Genomic DNA, 20,674 nt, shown 5'->3' on the forward strand with positions numbered 1-20,674 from the left:
AGTGTGTGTGATGGAGGTATATAGTGACATGTTATCAGTGTGTGTGATGGAGGTATATAGTGACATGTTATCAGTGTGTGTGATAGAGGTAGTGACATGTTGTCAGTGTGGTGGCAGTGTGTGTGATAGAGGTAGTGACATGTTGTCAGTGTGGTGACAGTGTGTGTGATGGAGGTATATAGTGACATGTTATCAGTGTGGTGGCAGTGTGGTGCATGCTGGGATGCACACAGACTCAATCACCCCCATGGTGCTGCATTATACAATAGATGGATGAGAAACCTAATGAAGAGAGATGAGCACAGCTGAGACACACAAACGCACACACACACACGCGCGCGCGAGAGCGCACACACATACACACATAATATACACGCATCCATAAAAACAGAGACTATATGTTACACACAGATCCAACTCATGCATGTCAACCTGCCCCAAACACACACACACACGTGCGTGCATCCGTGCACGTGTGGCTGGGTGCTTGTGCATACAACTACTCGTCTCTGTGTGTGTGTGTGTGTGTGTGTGTGTGTGTGTGTGTGTGTGTGTGTGTGTACGTATAGGGGCCCTGCAGCACCAATCAATAAGCAGGTGATTGATTCTCTGATAAATCCCCCTGATTGCCTGCTGCTGCCCGCACGCACGCACGCACGCACACACACACACACACACACACACGATAGAAATGCATCCACTGTATCACACAACCCAAACAACAGTACAAGTCTCCCAAATATTGCATTAGGTTTTAAATGAGGTGCAACAGACAGAGGAACACACTGAGGGTATTCATTGAACCATACTGTATGTTTAAACATTCTGGTTTATCCTCAGGCGCTACAGCTAAAAACTGCTGATGTTTGTGCAGACATTACCGGATATTAACACATTCCACCCGGGAACACATCTCTGTCGTTTTAGATTTCTTTGGCCATTCAAAAATAGCAGATCTACAAGCTCATAGTGCGGCACCGAGTGCCGAGCTATGAGCTTGTAGATTTGTAACTCAAGTCTTTGCTTCTGGGCGTCCCTGGAACAATGTATTTCACAAATGTTCGCTTTAAAAAATATATATTCAAAGATTTGCACACATTTTCAAGATTTTTCAAAAATAGCAGATCTACAAGCTCATAGCGCGGCACTCGGTTAATATTGGTTAAATATTTATAAAACCCACAGACAGACGTAACCACTTCCATTTTCGCAGTTTTTGCACAGCACTCTGGTATGACAGAGTAAGGTATTCATTTACAGTGGAAATATAACGATACAAGGTTTCTGCCCGAGTCTCCTTTGTATCTCCTACCGGAACCTCTGCCTACCGGTCCGCTGGTCATCAAATTATTGGCTTAGGAATGCGACAAAAAGTAAAAAAAACATCCATGAATTAAAGTCTCCATGGGGTGACTAATCCATAGGGAAAAAGTTATTTCTTTTTGACACAAACACTAACACAAAGGACTACAATTCCCTGTCACACAGGAGCAGTAAAACTACAACATCCATCAAGGCCGTGGGCATCTAAACAATGCTTAGCTTGCACTTTAAAAAAGAAAAAAAGCCTTTTGCTGTTCTGGGCTGCCTGGTGGAAATGGACACTGGAGGATACAGACACTCAATGCACATGGCACGTGCACACGCACGCACACGCTATTACAATGAGTCAACTTTTGACAACAGTATAATCCTCTGTGTTCATTTAACTCTGACGGTGTAAAGATGTACCATTTTAAACACTATGCCTTTAACACAGGGCTAAGTTACACACTATGCCTTTAACTCTGTGTTAACATACCAAAACAATACATATTTTCTTTTACCAAGCATTTCCCTACCAGCAGTCATCAGCCGATGGAGTAATGTGGTCGTTGTTTACCAGCAGAAACACATCGTCTTCTCACTGTGTTTTCGTAGACGGGGATGTTTTAGGAGGGTCTACCAAGACTAACAGTGAAAACCCCAAAATGCAGCGAGAGGATTTCTGCAGGTAAACAACCACCACACTACTCTAGTGGCTGATGACTGCTGGTATAGACGGACATGATTGGTAAAAAAAAAGAAAAGGAAAGATATATTGTTTTGATATGTAAACACAGGGAAAAGTTACACAATGTTCCTTTAAATTAACATTGATGTTTTTACTGTGTGCCTTTCCCTGCAAAGCATCCGATTTATACTGTAGCTCAATAAGTCCCCACCCACACCAAAACACATGCACGCACGCACGCACGCACGCACGCACACACACACACACACACACACACGATGTATGCACACTCATGCACATGCATAATGTGCAAGGAAACACGCACGGATACACCCACACACGGATGCACAAACAAACAAACACACACACACACACACACACACACACACACACACACAGGTTTTTCATGTCGAAGCTGGCTTAATCTATCTTCAGTTGCTCCACCAAACACTGCAATTTATATGCAAAATAACTACTTTATCAGGTTCTGATTCCTTTCCCTTTGCTTCTGTAGGTTGGACTATGCACCCATTTAGAAAACACTTTTTACCATTGAGCTAATAGAGCCTGCCTGCTTGCTCAGGGGATAAATTGAATCTTGACCATCAGGTCAAACTTGGTGTCAGATCCTGTCTAGGTGAGACATGACCTTTGATATGGGAGGTAGAGCGGTCGTCTGGGAAACCGGAAGGTTCCCAGTTCCAGTTGGTGTTAGTTAGTTAGTGTCAAGTATACCAAGGGTGAGTGAGACTATAGCAGCCAGGAGAATGAGACTATAGCAGCCAGGAGAATGAGACTATAGCAGCCAGGAGAATGAGACTAAAGCAGCCAGGAGAATGAGACTATAGCAGCCAGGAGAATGAGACTATAGCAGCCAGGAGAATGAGACTATAGCAGCCAGGAGAATGAGACTATAGCAGCCAGGAGAATGAGACTATAGCAGCCAGGAGAATGAGACTATAGCAGCCAGGAGAATGAGACTCTAGCAGACAGGAGAATGAGACTATAGCAGCCAGGAGAATGAGACTCTAGCAGCCAGGAGAATGAGACTCCAGCAGCCAGGAGAATGAGACTATAGCAGCCAGGAGAATGAGACTATAGCAGCCAGGAGAATGAGACTATAGCAGCCAGGAGAATGAGACTCTAGCAGCCAGGAGAATGAGACTCTAGCAGCCAGGAGAATGAGACTCTAGCAGCCAGGAGAATGAGACTATAGCAGCCAGGAGAATGAGACTATAGCAGCCAGGAGAATGAGACTATAGCAGCCAGGAGAATGAGACTATAGCAGCCAGGAGAATGAGACTATAGCAGCCAGGAGAATGAGACTATAGCAGCCAGGAGAATGAGACTATAGCAGCCAGGAGAATGAGACTATAGCAGGACACTGTCAAAGACATCCAAGAGCTTCCAGCCAACAAATAGGTGCTGTGGGAACCAACCAGTGTTCAATTCCTCGACTATGACGAAAAATGTTTGTCGACTACCTTTTTTCACTGATGAAAACTAAATAAAAATGAAATAAAAGCTAAGTTATGATGACTAAAACTAAGAGTAAATATATTGACAATTTCGTCAACAAATACAAACTAGACTAACATGTTAGGGAGGGACTAGTGGAGAGTCATTTTATGTTTGGTTGAGCTCTGAAAATAGCAGATCTCAACGCGCCGCTGTGCTGCGACGCATTGTGAGCTTGTAGATCGGCTATAATCAGCCATTACGACGCCATCAAGGCCTGCCAAAATACATTATTGTCCACAAAATCAACTGTAGTTTTAAAATCTTATATTTAGTCGACTAAAACTAAAACTTTTCAGATGAAACTAAGATGGGGAGAGGTTGATGAAAAAGAATAAGAAAAAAGAAAAGTCTGTCCTCAGCAGAAAGGCAGTTGCTGCGCTGTGACTGTGTGTGTGTGTGTGTGTGTGTGTGTGTGTGTGTGTGTGTGTGTGTGTGTGTGTGTGTGTGTGTCTACAAATGTCTTCTAAATCCTTTTCTTTTACTTATGTTGCTATATATCAGTGGTGACATTTTTCATGTCAAGGACCCCAAAATGATCTGCATTTGTCCGCAGATCTGCTATTTTTGAATAGCCAAATAAATCTTAAAATGACACGGATGCATTCCTGGATTGAATGGGTTAACAGCCCTGTTTAGTCCCCCTGCACCTCGTCTGTGGAGGTCTGTTTAGTCCCCCTGCACCTCGTCTGTGGAGGTCTGTTTAGTCCCCCTGCACCTCGTCTGTGGAGGTCTGTTTAGTCCCCCTGCACCTCGTCTGTGGAGGTCTGTTTAGTCCCCCTGCACCTCGTCTGTGGAGGTCTGTTTAGTCCCCCTGCACCTCGTCTGTGGAGGTCTGCAGAAAACCACCGTGAGAATGTGCATTCAACATCTGTGGGTGTTTCCAAGAACACACACACACGTTGTTGTGTGTCAGTGAGTGTGTGTGTGCACATGGGTAAAAAGGAAAATAGGGTGTAGTTAAATCAGAGCTACAAAGTGTGTATAAGGGCATCCTCCCTCTACACTTGGTGACGTTAAAATGCTGATCAGGCAGCGCCCCTGCACACACACACACACACACACACACACACACACACACACGCACAGCTATCCGAGTGGTGATATCTACCACGTCTTTCTCTTCTTTCTTTCACGCCCCTTCTCTCTGTATCCCCCCTCACTCTATCTGTGTGTGTGTGACGGTATTCTAAATGAAATGATAAAATTCACCGACCTCAAATTCCAAATGGCCATACTAAAACTCCTAAATATCATGCTCAGCTCTGGGATCTTCCCCAGCACATGGAATCAAGGGCTGATAACGCCACTCCACAAAAGTGGAGACAAATATGACCCAAATAACTACCGCGGGATCTGTGTAAACAGCAACCTCGGAAAGATCCTCTGCATGATCCTCAACCACAGAATTCTAAACTTCCTCACAGAAAGCAATGTCCTGAGCAAATCACAAATTGGCTTTCTACCAAAATATCGCAGATAACAGACCACATTTACACTCTAAACACCCTAATTGACAACCAATTAAACAAAAACAAAAGCAAATTATTCTCCTGCTTTGTCGACTTCAAAAAAGCATTCGATTCAATTTGGCATGAGGGTCTGATGTACAAACTGTTGGAAAGTGGCATTGGGGGTAAAACCTATGACATCATAAAATCAATGTACACTAACAACAAATGCGCAGTTAAAATAGGCGAAAAGCACACAGACTTTTTCCCCCAAAGCCGAGGAGTTAGACAGGGATGCAGCCCGAGTCCAACACTCTTCAACATATATATCAACGAATTAGCAAAAACGTTAGAACAGTCCACAGCTCCAGGCATCCCCTTGGCAAACACAGAATCTCCTACACAAATACTCCCCACCTAACCTAAAATCATGATATTTCAAAAAAGATCCAGCCGCCAAAACCATCAATCTTTCCTAAATACAATCCCACTAGAACAAACAAAAAACTATACCTACCTTGGCCTAAACATCAGCAGCACAGGGAAATACAACCAAGCTGTAAAGGACCTGAGAGACAAGGCAAGAAGGGCATTCTATGCTATCAAAAGAAACATCAAAATAGACATCCCAATTAAAACCTGGCTTAAAATACTGGACTCTGTGATAGAACCAATTTCCCTCTATGGTTGTGAGATCTGGGGACCATTAGCAAACCATGACCTTGAAAAATGGGATAAACACCAAACCGAGACCCTACACACAGAATTCTGCAAATCCATTCTCCGTACCCAGCGAAAAGCACCAAATAATGCATGCAGGGCAGAATTAGGACGATACCCACTCATAATCAAAATAAAAAAGAGAGCACTTAAGTTCTACAACCACCTAAAAGAAAGCGACCTAGATGCACTCCATAACAAGGCACTCAGACACAGCGAAACTCTAGAGAGATGCCCCCTCAGCCAGCTGGCCCTGGAACTCCGGGCACAAACACAAACAGAGCCACGAGATAGAAAACCCATTGGACTAAACCAAATTATAAAACAGCAAAAGGAAAACTACCTGACACATTGGAAAGAAGCAACACAAAAGCAGAGTAAACTAGAATGCTATCTGGCCCTAAACAGAGAATACGCAGTGGCAGAATACCTGAGCACCGTGACCGACCCAAAACAAAGACAAATCTTAACTAGGTACAGACTCAGTGAGCACAGTCTTGCGATCGAGAAAGGTCGTCACAGGCAGACCTGTATCCCGAGAGAAGACAGGCTATGCACCCACTGCACACAAAATGAAGTGGAAACCGAGCTACACTTCCTAACCGTCTGTCCATTGTACCAAGACATCAGAGACACATACTTCCCACAGATTACAACCACACACGGAGATTTTGAAAACATGACCAATGACAAAAAACTCCCATATCTGCTGGGCGAAGTACAACAATGTGCAAACACAGCAGCAAGATTCGTGAGTTGCTGTGATAGGAGAAGGATATCAAACGGAACACAACCACCCTAAAGACTAATCATTGTGTATATTCCTGCACTATACCTGCACCCAGTGATCTTGGTACATAGAAATTGATCTATTGAAGATTCTGACTTTCAAATGTACATATTTGTTGTTTTGATTGTATTGCTGTATTGTTGTATTGTGCTTTCTGCTTTGGCAATGTAAATGTATGTTTTCTCATGCCAATAAAGCCCTTTGAATTGAATTGAATTGAATTGTGTGTGTGTGTGTGTGTCTCTTGCCGTGGTGTACAGCAGTCTCTGGATACTCGTGTGCAAAAAGCTCTCAGGCCATCCACCATTAAAGTTTAATTATTAATAGACGAGTGTGGTGTGATAGCGCTGCTCCGTACCCTAGGGGCTGCACGCGCGCGCACACACACACACACACACACACACACACACACACACACACACACACACACACACACACACACACACACACACACACACACACACACACACACACACACACACACACACACACACACACACACACACACACACACACACACACGTCATTAGAGCAGAGCAGAGCAGGGAGTGATAGAACAGCTGTCTTTGTTGTTGACTCTTCCCCTTTCCTCTCATTTTCTCTTTCCTCTCCTTTCACAATTCACTTTCTTCTTCCTCTCACTGTGTCTGCTGATTTAACGGTGAGACAGAGCACATGTAACCAAACGGATACATTTGATTTAACGGTGAGACAGAACACATGTAACCAAACGGATACATTTGATTTAACGGTGAGACAGAACACATGTAACCAAACGGATACATTTGATTTAACGGTGAGACAGAGCACATGTAACCAAACAGATACATTTGATTTAACGGTGAGACAGAGCACATGTAACCAAACAGATACATTTGTATGGTTACTAAAGGGACAAATGAACTGAGGGTTTTGCCGTGTAACACAGTGGTTCGCAAACTTTTTTAACCCATTAAGTCTGAAACTCCACACAGAAAGGCCCTTTCACCAACCCCCACCTAGGGTATGGGCACTGATGACGCGGAGGAGAGAACACGCCCCCCAGCGCCCACAGCGTCCCCGGCGGGAATCGAACCCAGGACCTTCTAGCTGCGCGGGACAGCGCCACCGACTGCGCCGCACTTGCACCTGTGTTGATTTCGTCGACTAAAACTATAACGAAAAATGTTTGTCGACTACCTTTTTTCACTGACAAAAACTAAATAAAAACTAAATAAAAACTAAGCCACGATGACTAAAACTAAGACTAAATATATCGACAATTTCGTCAACAAATAAAAACTAGACTAAAATGTTAATGAGGGACTATAGTGGAGAAGAGATCCAGTAGAACTAAAAGACAAGTAATTTGATGTTTGGTTGCGCTCGGGTGCTGCGCTCTGAAAATAGCCGATCTACAAGCTCACAACGCGTCGTGCTGCGACACGTTGTGAGCTTGTAGATCGTCTAATTTCAGCACGCAACCAAGTGTAAAATCAGGCATTATGACACCATCAACTGTAGAATTAGTCGACTATAATCTGATATTTAGTCGACTAAAACTAGACAAAAACTAAAACATTTCAGATAACTAAAGTATGACTAAAACTTAATGGAATTTTATTCAAAAGACTATGACTAAAACCAAAATAAAATTTGCTGTCAAAATCAACACTACCCTGAACACTGGTTTTTAAAGGAAACCATTGGATTAGTTAGTTAGTTGGATTAGTTTCAGTATGGTATGAATATTGTTGTGTTTTAAAGCATTTCAAAGCTCGGATTAATTTGAAAACTCAAGCCGAAAAAACTGTCCCTGGAGAAAAGATAGATTTACATAAGACCTACATAATTCAAACGTCTAGGACTTGTTAGCCGTGCAATTATGTTTAGCCAACACTGATCCAATCATTCTGGTAACATCTATAGCATTTTAATGACTAGAGAAAATGTAAACAAAACTTTAAAAAATAAAGCCATCATCGTGAAAATGGTCTGTTTGTGTATGATATCATAGCAGAAGCTGTGAATAGACCATGGCATTATTGACAATGGTATATGATCCTTTAAAACAGGGGTCCAGTGACCCCCAGGGGTCCTTGAAAGGGTTCCAGGGGGTCCCCAGGAAAATGAGTTAATATAGTATCACAATCAGCTCAACCTATTTAAAACTACTGTATAAACGTCAGCTATTTGAAAATAGCAGATCTACGAGCTCACATTGCATCGCAATGTGAGCTTGTAGTGAACTTGTAAATCTGCTATTTTACCTGCAAAAAGAACTATACAAAAATGGGAAAAATCTGGAAAAACCAACGCAAATCTTATCGGGGTCGCTGGAACAACATATGTTCAGATGGGGTCCTGCGGTCAAATACAAACAAAGTTTGAGAACCACTGCTTTACAAGAGCAGATGGAAAAATACTGCCTGTGGAGGACAGCTGTGCAAGTTAACAAAAATAAAAGAACAATCTAAGCTGATTTAATGAGATTTTAATCAAATACGACAATACGATCTCATTTATTCCGTCTCCTTCCCCCATCTCTCTCTCTGTGTGCGTCTCTCACTCTCCATCTCTCTGTGTCTCTCTCTCACTATGTGTGTCTCTCTTTCTCTCTCTGTGTGCGTCTCTCACTCTCTGTGTCTCTCTCTGGCCCCTCTACTACTCCCATCATGTTGTGATTGCACAATTGACCTCTGACCTTGTGTCACATGGTTATGAACAACAGGATCTCTCTCTTTCACACACACACACACACACACACACACACACACACACACACACACACACACACACACACACACACACACACACACACACACACACACACACACACACACACACACACACACAGGTTTCTCATAGATTCCTGCGGTGTAATCACGTTATGCAATCTCCCATAGACCACTGTTGTCAAGACCCTTGGACGGGCCCACAGATGGACACACGCGCACACACAGACACACACACTGCTAATTCTGTCTCTCTGTCTCTTTCTAGAACCAACCAGTGACTAAGGAGGAAACGTGAGCGAAGTACTAAGCTGTGTGAGTGTGTGTGTGTGTGTGTGTGTGTGTGTGTGTGTGTGTGTGTGTGTGTGTGTGTGTGTGTGTGTGTGTGCGCGCGCTCGCGCACAGTGGTGTAAAGTAACTAAGTACATTTACTTACGTAGTGTACACTTTTGAGGAATTTTTACTTTACTGGAGTATTTCCCATTTTCAATAAAAAACTTTTATTTCTACTCCACTACATCTCAGAAGCAAACATTGTACTTTTACTCCACTACAATTATTTGACAGGTTTAGTTACTAGTTACTTTGCAGATTTAGATTATTATTACGAAAACATACATTAACCACTTCAGCCCTATATATTTTCCGGCCATTCGAAAATAGCCGATCTACAAGCTCACAATGCGTCGTGACGCGACACATTGTGAGCTTGTAGATCTGCTAGATCTTCTATTTTCAAAAGATGTTTATACATTTTGAACTTGACTGTAGTCTGGACTGGACTGTCACTCAACAAGACATGTCGTCTTTGGTGTCTGTTTTGACGCATCAAGTCGCCTCTACATGTTTATCTCTTCATCAGGTGTGTGTGTGTGTGTGTGCGGTTACAGATCATCACCATAGCAACCATAACCAGGGGCGGCCTTAGTGATCTGGGGGCCCGTTTCAAGAGCTAATATGTGGCCCCCTATGCACCCCCCTCACCCCCCCCAAAAAAAAAATATATATTAAAAAATAAATACATTAAAAAATCGCCCCAAAACACGGTCACCCCGATTTTGTTTGCGGAATTTGCGGATTTTGTTTGCGAAAAAATCTAAAATTGTATTTTGAAAAAATAAATAAAAAATCTAAACTTTTTTTTTTTTTTTTTTTTTCAAGAAAATTCGGGGCCCCCCTGAGGTTCGGGGCCCGTTTCAATTGAAACGGGTGAAACATAGGAAAGGCCGCCCCTGACCATAACAACCCTAACTATTCCTCTGTGGTTCAACTGGACTGCCTGAATTCTACCACGCTGAAAACAACTCGCTAAGCCTCTGGGTCTGATCACCCTCAGTAACCTGCCCCATAGGTAGCTCAGTGAATCTGCCTGTAGCAAAACACTCTCTGTCTGTTGTCGTGTACAATGCAGCCTACAACGGGAGCAGTGGTTTTAACACCTGGATCTCCCTCTGAGCCTGTATGATTTATGTGGGAAATGCAGAGTATCCATCTGTAGACAGCTCCTGTTTGTCTGCCCGCCGTGTGGATGTCTTCTTACTATTCTGTCCTCACACGTGCGTGTCTGTGCAAAGGCTAGACAGATAGCCTACAAACTCCCAATAATAAAGCAATTTCTTTAGAAGAGTAGTCTTTACTGTTACTAGTTACTTTGCAGATTTAGATTATAATTAGGAAAACCTGCATTAACCACTTCAGCCCTATATACATTCAGGCCATTTGAAAATAGACGATCTACAAGCTTGGTGGGTCTGCAATTTTTAAAAAATCTATTAACTTAAAATCTATTAACTATTCAAGGCAAATGAGTTCATGCAGAGGTTTGTAGTTTGGGTGAGAGATTTTGCACTGAATAAATCAACTATTAGGTGAAAATAAAGAAAAGCCTGCTGCAATACATACTATACTGCAGCATTCAGGTCTAGTCCAGATGTACACAGTCACAGGTAGGTTTATAAGCCTGTCAACACCTGACAGTCTCACAATAACAGCCCACACAGCCCAGTCAGAAACTTACTCTGTGCTTTTTAGATAATGCAATGAAAATATAAAGTGTGCACATCGAAAATTATTACCAGAACCAATTATTTGACAAAGGTTGCAAATACTCTCACTGACTTCAATGCATTCCTTCACTATCGGCTCTAGTTCTCCCAGTGTCTAGAACGTGACATATCTTTACTCTTAGCCTTGTTACAGTCCACTACCAGCACAAATACCGTCTATACCGTCAGACTGTTGGGAGTACGTAGCAGTGACCTCTATAGTCCATTCTGATGCCCCTGTTCCTCAATATGGTGGAATAGTAACTGTGCGTTTATGTGTAACCATGACATGTAACAACGCCTGTTTTTGTGTGGACAGAGCCTCAATGTCTGACTTGTATATTTGATCGTTTAGGCACTTTGATCATTTTATCCAGAGGAACGTCCTCTTGTACGATGAGGAGCATCAATAAGAATGAACATACTATGGTGAGACTTACCATCAGCCTTCATGGCCTCTCTGAGCCCCCTGGTGGTGGGAGAAATCAGTGCAGTGATGCTGCTGGATCCACAGAAACCTGCTGCCTTGAACAACACTGTAAACTAACAGAGAGGAATAGAAAACAATGAGTCAATCTACACAGAGACAGACAGACAGACAGACAGACACACACACAATGTCTTACCTGATGTCTTACCATTCTAGATTTCAACAGACCGTAGAGAGAGAAGACAGACTGACTGACCTACAGACAGACAGACAGACAGACAGACAGACAGACAGTTGGTTGTCTACTTGTTTTACACTGGGACACAAATGTCCAGGCAAATCATACATCACTACAATAGTTGCAAATTCATGTCAACGTGGCAACCAGATGGATTTACTCGATTCTCACAAATATGATTTTCTTTTTCTGTCCCCCCAAGGAGAATTTGATTTGTAAAGTGACATTTTAGAGAATAGTTTTGAGGTGGAATATTCCTGTCCTCCACAAATCACATCAAATCCAACACGGTAACCTACTAACCAATCACAGCGTGACCGTCTCTCTGAATGATGACCATCACATGTCACTTTTAGCCAAATGCTGTTTCAAGAAGAGCTCAAGTTACCATGTTGAACTCAAAATGCACTCATTTGTGACAAATGACCCATGGTGGCTCTGGAATCAAGCACTATAGGATTGATACAGGAAAACATTACAGTAAAACCACTACAGGGGTGTTTTAAATAACACAGCCTTCCTCTATTAGAGGTGTTCTTTGTCCATGACCTTGTCAGAACATGTTTTGACCCTATACTGAGGTAACTGCAGAAGAAATGCGAGCACTCGCCACAAACACTGGGTGCACGGTTCAAAGAGATTTAGACTAAATCAAACGATCACCAGCAGTCACTTCAAGTACTTGACGTTTATTTTCTGGCAGTGGCACGGGCAGCTACAGACGGACACATTTCAGCATGAGCCTTCCTCAGCGCTGAGGGGATCCCAATACAATATTTGTGTATTGGGATCAAATGTGACGGCTTTGAAGAGCAGTCGAGCGGCTGGTTACCACTGCTCTACAACATGTGTTTAAACCATCTACCCGTGTCCCTGAGTGTCAGAGGAACCCAAGCCACAGAGGTAGCTGCTGGCAACGACTTGCTACAGCCAGTTACTAGTGGTGTGATGTCATTTCGTAGCAATGTGGGAAAAGTATGGATCTCACCATTCACTCATGCCCAGGGGGCGCTCTTCCCGGCGAAGCTCCTCTCTGCGTTGATCCTGGGGAACAGTGAGAGCCAGGGCAGGGAGAGATGCTGCCAGTACACCAGGCTCTGCTGGAAGGAACAGCGCAGCTCCAAACACGACCTGGGGTCCTGGGATACAGAGATAAACAGTGTGAGGGTGTGTTACGTGTTAATGCCACGTGACCCACTTTGGGGTCCTGACCTGCGGGTTGAGCAGCAGTGAGGTAGCAGTACCTGTATGCTGTGGGGCAGGGTGGTGTAATGATAATGATAATGAATTTATTTTTGTATAGCACCTTTCCAAACAAAGTTACAAAGTGCTGAACAGAGCAAGGTTAAAAACAACAACAACAAAGCAATGCAAAAAAATTGAAAAACAGTTAGTTTTGACTACACATATAACAACATTAGAGTGTGTACAGTCATATAAAAACACTTAGTGTAGAGGTAGGTTTTCAGAAGTGATTTAAACAGAGGCACGGATGGTGCTAACCTCAGCTGCACCGGCAGTGCGTTACATAGTGTAGGTGCCCGGGCAGCGAAGGCCCGATCACCCCGGGTTACTAGGTTAGTGTATGGTACCTTCTTTCACTTTTCACTTTGCAAGTTTTTATTTTGATCATTTTCACTATGCAAAAAATCAATATGCTCCATTCGCATAAAACAATAATAATAAATAACCTTATCTGAGGATCTAAGAGTGCGCTCAGACTTTGGAGGGGACAGCATTTCAAAGATATAGGTAGGGGCCAGCCCATGCAGGGCTTTATAAGTAATAAGTAAAATTTGGAGCTCACAGGCAGCCAGTGAAGGGCGGCTAGTATTGGTGTAATATGGTCTCGTTTTTTCGTATTAGTAAGTAATCTAGCAGCAGAGTTTTGTATCAATTGCAGGCGGGATGTGACTTTCTTGGCAAGGCCAGAGTAGAGGGAGTTGCAGTAGTCGAGGCGAGTTGATATGAGAGCATGAATTACCTTTTTGAGATCGGGGGCTGACAGGAATGGCTTGATTTTCGCAATGTTCCTCAACTGAAAATAACAGGATTGAACAACTGATTTTATTTGTCTATTAAAAGAGAGGTCGGAGTCAAAAATCACACCCAGATTAAGGGCTGCTGGTGTGACATTCGTGGAAAGGGAGCCAAGTTGTGAGTGGAGGGAGAGGTTGAGCTAGGGGAACCGAATATAATAATCTCTGATTTTGACTCATTAAGCTGAAGGAAATGTTTCGTCATCCAGTGTTTGATGTCGGATAGACAGGCCAGAAGGTGTGAAATATTTCCTGAACCGGGTGTACTGGGCTCTGCACTGCTGTGTCAGTCAGACCTGCAGCCTCCTCCTGGGCTCTGGGCTGCTCTGCCCAGGAGAACGGCAGCTGGGAGGTGAACAAGACCCTCGTCTCAGGCTCCAGTCGGTCGGGTACTCCTCACAGACAGGGGGCGCTATGGGGGCTGGGTCGCTGACCTGGGGACTCTATGGAGAGAGCCATAATGAAGGTAAACAACAGGGTACATTAGTTACTAGACAGACACTGATGAGAGATGGAGAGAGATTGGTCTTTATTGATGATAAAGGTGTGCAGGCTTCAGGTAGAAATGTGTTGATAATGTTGTGAACATCTGAATAATGTGACATTAAAGTTAGGATGCAGAGAAACCCACCTGCAGCAGTGGAGCCTTCATCTCTTCATCAAACAGGGAGTCATCCTCAGAGAAGGACAGAGGCTTCTAAAGCAGGAGGGAGAAATGATAAAGTTGTTTGATGGTTCATTAAAAGTAAAAGTCCTCTTCTACACAACATTGACATTACACCTGACTCTAACTCTCTCAAACAGGAGATAAAGGGTTAATACATGACAGTAATGCTTATTAACAAGATGCTTTTATGGGAAATAGACACATTTTCTGTCTACATTTTCTTTACAAGAGACTTTGAAGATGAACTAGCCCAAAGACGCTTATAATAAGCAGACATGGCAACACTGAGAGTGAGTGTGCAGGGTTGCCAGGTTTTGCGAGAGAAACAAGCAACCAAGTCTATGAAAACAAGCCCAAAAGAAGCAAGCCCTTCGCCCTTTAACCTGCACGCTACACGACCTGGCGCTGAAATGGACAGCTGTTGTTTCTCATGCTGCATAAGCAAATGCTGATTTTGCCTAAAAACAAATGTTATAATAATTGCCCACCCCTATGAATAGTTATAACAGCATGCCCATATATGGGCAATTGGGCATATACTGATGACATCAGGGATCTCCATATGGGAATAAAGAGGACAAGGACTGACAGACACACAGATCTCCATATATGGGCATATCAGTCACATGGTGGTGGCACCTAGGTGTTCAACTCTAGATGTCCGAACGTTGCTAATACTTTACAGAACATGGACATTACTTGTTAGACAGTCTGGCTGTCTCTGCTGCACCAACATTTCACTAACTACACATTAATGAGTAAATAGTGACTGACAATTATAACCTTTGAATCTCTTACAGCCTTTTCTTCTGATGGAGACTAACTTGTGTTGTCACTGTACGAGTTACTGTGTGTAGTAATCTAAATACCTGTAATGATGTGGAACCCAGTGGTTCTCATGGGGTCCTTGAGGAGGTTCCAAGGGGTCCTTGAGGTGGTTCGGGGGTCCTTGAGGTGGTTCCAGGGGGTCTTTGAGGTTCCAGGTTGTGGACGGACAGGAGGAGCGGCCACGGGGAGACGAGCCGCACGCAGCCCGGGGACGAGGCTCTCTGCGCGGGGCTGCTGGAGGCTTCACTCCGGCCTCTTTTCCTCCTCATCCGCATGATGTCCGCCGGTCGCTTGAAGCTGGGAGAGTATCCGTCCTGTTGGGACATTCTGGACAACTGGTGACACGATGAGCTCCAAACAGCAACGACAACACGGTGGCTTTTCTTAATAGTTGATGTGGAGCTGATTTGTTTTCTCTCTTCACTACTTTACACAGCTGGAAACAAACATTAATCTATTTAGGCCACTAGGTGGCAGTATAATGCAAGCTAAAGGTACACACAGCTGTATCTGTGCCAGTGGTTCTCAACCTGTGGGTCGGAACTCGGAAACCCCAGGGGGGTTTTAGGGGGGTCCCCAGATAGCAGTGAAGTCATAGTGAAAATAGCCGATTCACAAGCTCACAGCCCCTGTTTATCTGTGGAACCGAGTCAAATAAAATAATGCCTGAAAAGGTTGAGAACCACTACCACCATAGACTGTGTCACTGAACCTCAACACCATAGGGCTTAATGCATGAACTAAGTTATGCAAAAAAGCATAACAATTCCATTCCATTTTAATGTTCTGATATGGCTCTATAATTTTTTTCAGAAAATGCATTTTTGTCTAGAAAAATCAATAAATAAAACAAGCTTCATCACAACCAAATAAAACACATCTACTGTTTAACTAAATGCATTTGCTTCCATGGCCAGTGGGGGGCACTGTGTGCATCTTATAATGGCCTTGTTATTAGATGATGATACAGTGAATTGTGGAGTCATAAATACACACTTACACTGACAGTATCATAACAATAGTTTGACAATCACATGTAAAATCCTGAGTGTTCATTTAACTATTTGGTTACATTTGTACATAGTTGCAAATAGATAAATTCATGGATTTCACTGTCAAATTGGTTTTATTACGTTTTAATGTTCATTTCATTGCTGATGATCAGTCAATAAATAACATTTACAACCATACTGTAGGTGGGTAGAGTAGCCAGAAACTACATCTAATACTAACAATGATAAGAATTATAATATATTTTTTTCTATGATATAATGCTTAGTGATGTGATTTTTATAAATTAAGATGAATTAAGATCAGCAGTAGAGCTGCCAGAGTCTAGCAGGAGTTTCTCACACTGACTGGCAGACTGCAACCTTCTGTCTGTCTGTCTAAGTAAACAAAAGCCACCCTAACATATCTAACCAACATTAATATAACCAAAAGACAACAGTTAACCTACAGTAACTCCTAACCATCAAAACAGGTGAAAAAGGGAACAAAATAAAATATAACTCACCCCTACCGAAAGCTGAGTCACTCCAACAGTGCAGAACACAAAAACAAAGCATGGCATGTGTTACGACCCAGGCTAGGGGTCACTAGGTGTAACATAAAATATGGACCCCCTCCTTCCCAGTCCCCAAACAGCCAGGCCACACAGGTTTAAAATCCCACAAGTCAAGGATTTATTACGTAATTTAAGATAAAAGCATGTACACATTACCTCAGGGTGGGACCATGAAGTCTTAAATAAACAAAACCTATTCTTACCTGATCAGCTCTGTCTTGACTTCCTTTAAGAACTTTTTTCCCCTTAACAAAGCAGGATATTTTGTATTTATGTAGTTTATGTAGTTTTTGCTCATGGTCCACATTTCATTGTGTGCAGTGTGTGTGTTCTGAAAGCTTTGCTAGTTGAACATCCACTACGTTTTCCTTAAAATGTTTGAGTGTGTACAGTAGCCTACATTTACTTTAACACTGCATTCCTGGTCACAGTGTGAAACCAGTGGAGAACAGAACCACACATGAACTGGGAGGCTCAACAATGACTTGGAACTGCATTTACAAATTAAAGCTTTTGTGTGCGTGTCATTTAACTTGCATGTATCTGTCACATGAGCTTGCTTGGGTGGCTCCCATTCTGCCTGTGGTTTTCTGTTTTCAACAGCCAGAGAGTTCCTCTTTTCAGCTAGGCAGTTACCGGCAACTTCCTTGTTCTCATGGTTTAGTCTTCGCTACCACAGCTACTCTTGCCAGTAAACAGACTCTTGCTTACAAGGTCAGAGTACCTACATCAATCAATCAGCAGAGTTGAAGCATACACTTCAACTCTTTAGGCCTTTGTTAATCATAGATTGCCCTTAACTTTAATATAGTTTAACTTGTGAGATATTTAAACAAAACAACACAACACATTAACTGTAGATTAATAGAATGACAATAAAGTAAGAAAAAACATAATGAGCATGTATTAAGTTTAGTTTACTTCTCTGAACTCCAGTAACTACATGTACCTCTGCTCTGCATATGCATCCAACCCCACCCAAAATACAAATATCTACCCTAATGTATTGCAAACTAACAAAAACAGAACAAACTAATAACAAAAAGAGAGATCATCCACCCCTACACACCCAAGGCATTACATTATCCAGGATGTTAAACCATGGCCATTGTAAAAACATGACAAAGTGCTGGTGTTTGCAGACTGGCTAGGAGGAAGACATCTGATTAACTGGAGACTGGCAGCTTTACAGTGCACCAACTGTTTACAGTCCACTAACACAGGAGCCAATCATCACCAACAGGCTGCACCAAGTAGAGTTAGCCTGCTGGTAGCACCTAGCAGAGGAAGACAATACACAGGGCAACGTTCACCACACAGGGAAACATACACATATGACCCTATGGGTCATAACAGCATGTTTGCTGGCAGTCTGTTTGAAAGCAGAGAGGGAGAAGCCTGCAGGAGCTCCTCCACCATCAGCCTGGAACCAATCACCTCCTGGTCACCTCCTACACTCTCAATCACTCTCTCACTCCCTCAGCTCACACACCTGCCACACATCACACTCAACCAGGAGCACCTTTACACAGGGACACAGAAGAGGTGACACATAGGCCAGGCCAGAGGCGGCGTTTCAGAACAACTAGAGTTAATCCATTTAGACCTGAGGTCCATTCTAAAAACACCCTCTAAATACTAACCTACGTTTTCTGAAAAACCATTTATTTTTACTATTAAATAAATAAATAAAAATCATGTTGCTATATATCGTCTCTGTTGGGTGGAAACCTCATGTGTCCAAAACTGTTACTTTTCAGGATTCAAATTCAAAAGTATCAAAAGATACTTTTGTGTGACGCTGTAGTTAGTATGATCAAGTAGGGCGTTAATTTACGGGGGAAAAAAACAACAGAAAAAGTTAGTGAGATGGTGAGATAAGTGGTTTCTGCCTGACAGCAACAATATATTGCAACAACTAAAATGACTGTAATGACACGCCCCAAACAGGGAGGCCAAGTTTTAAAGTGATTAATGAATGTATGGTTGCAGAAAGAAAACAAGCGTCTATAAGTGTCTACATTTAAATAATACATCTAAAATCACATTAATCTGCAATAAACATTCAGTGGTGAAGGAAATATGAATAAAATACCAGAGTTGAGGTTAATGTTAATGTTAATCTAGGGTGTGGCGTCTGCCATCCCCTGCAACCCCAAATGAGGGCCCTGGGCCAGGCCTACACATTATGACATGTCCCCTACGACCTCAGGGTCCTAACAAAAGTTAAACCCATATCACAACAGACAAGAACGGCCTTTGTATTAAACACATCTGTGTCCAGATCCTGCAGTTATATGCTTTCTGATTTCAAGTTAGACCTGTATTACAGCAGGCATGGATGACTTAGTCATATCAGACAAAGAATGTTAGGATCAAAACAGATCTGTGCGCTGCCTTGATAGCCTAAGCTAGCAGCTGGCTTTGTAACAACCAGGCAGAGACCTCTAGTTTATACATGAACCCTAGCATCCGTATTCTGGGTATGTCATAATAGGTGAAGAGATTTGATGTTGTGGGGAAAAAAGGAGCAGACCTAGTACAGAGCCCTGGGGTACCCGGGCAACTAGGGTTTAAGTGGTTATGGGCCCACTCAGCCTATAACTACACAGTGCAGTGTTGCTCTGCAGACACTAATGAAACAATCCATCAGTACTGAGAAGTACTTTTAGACAAACCATCGCTGTGGGTGTGTCAGCAATATTCAGCTGATAACATGCATGTTTGACAAATGACAGCCACATCTACCCACTAATAATATGAATTAATACTAATATTATGCTATAAAAGAACAACAACATTTGGCTTAACGTTTCTCTTGTCTTCGTCTCCAGGTGGTTGCCAGGAAGTACCGTGGAGGGAGGAGTTTACCAACACCTGCCCCGCAGAGAGAGAGATTGAGTTTGCGTACCTGGATGTTGCTAAACGAATAAAATAGAATAGTATACGTGTATATTCATCCAGAGTCTTTGAAGATGTGACAGAGGGAGGACAGTTGGAAAGAGACATTTGTGTTGCACACCTGGATATCACAAAATGATTCAAATAGAGGCAGCAGTAAAAGAAGGTACAATGAATACAGGAGATGATGAAAATTCTCCACTAAAAGATGTTGTAATTTTGTTGCCCAAATAATTGTTATAATTATTTGTTTTGGTTAATGGTAAAATGATTCAGGGTGTACAGAGAATGTTTGTAGCTACATCAAATACTAAGTTACAGTATGCATTTTTGTGTTGATGTATAATGTGGTGGTTTGTTAACCCATTAAGAGCGTCAATTTCTTTGGCTATTCAAAAATAGCAGATATACAAGCTCATAGCGCGGCACAGAGTGAGCTTGTAGATCTGCTATTTTTTTTGAAAATCGTGAAAATTTGTGCAAATCTTTGAATATATATATGTTTTTTAAAGCGAACATTTGTAACTCAAATCTTTGCTTCTGGGGGGTCCCTGGAACAATATATTTTGAGATGGGGGACCGTGTCCAAATACATATCATTGTTGGGGTCCTTGACATGAAAAAGTTTGAGAACCACTGATTATAGCCACATAAGTTTTTTTTCCCAAAAAACTGTTAGGATTTAGAAAACATTTGTAGAATCCCCCAGAAGCAAAGATTTGAATAACAAATGTTCGCTTAAAAAATATCTATTCAAAGATTTGCACAAACAA

At 42.5% G+C, this 20,674-nt stretch overlaps 2 protein-coding genes and 1 long non-coding RNA gene across 4 annotated transcripts in view; 1 reads left to right on the plus strand and 2 right to left on the minus strand.

The window, feature by feature from the left end:
• The window catches only part of LOC308080271 (uncharacterized protein), a 193,304-nt gene that overhangs the window by 104,869 nt on the left and 67,761 nt on the right, over positions 1–20,674 (minus strand). The window lies entirely within an intron of this gene.
• The window catches only part of LOC308080264 (sodium/potassium-transporting ATPase subunit alpha-1-like), a 377,427-nt gene that overhangs the window by 71,707 nt on the left and 285,046 nt on the right, over positions 1–20,674 (plus strand). The gene's annotated exons all lie outside the window — the stretch shown is intronic.
• LOC308080285 lies at positions 13,929–15,910 on the minus strand. The gene is made up of 3 exons (XR_013932687.1): positions 15,475–15,910; positions 14,570–14,635; positions 13,929–14,381 (listed from the first exon to the last, which is right to left on the minus strand). It is a non-coding gene; the product is annotated as an uncharacterized lncRNA (long non-coding RNA).

This window comes from Gymnoscopelus braueri (assembly GCF_963280865.1).
Source record: "Gymnoscopelus braueri genome assembly, chromosome: 24".
NCBI classification, from domain to species: domain Eukaryota; kingdom Metazoa; phylum Chordata; class Actinopteri; order Myctophiformes; family Myctophidae; genus Gymnoscopelus; species Gymnoscopelus braueri.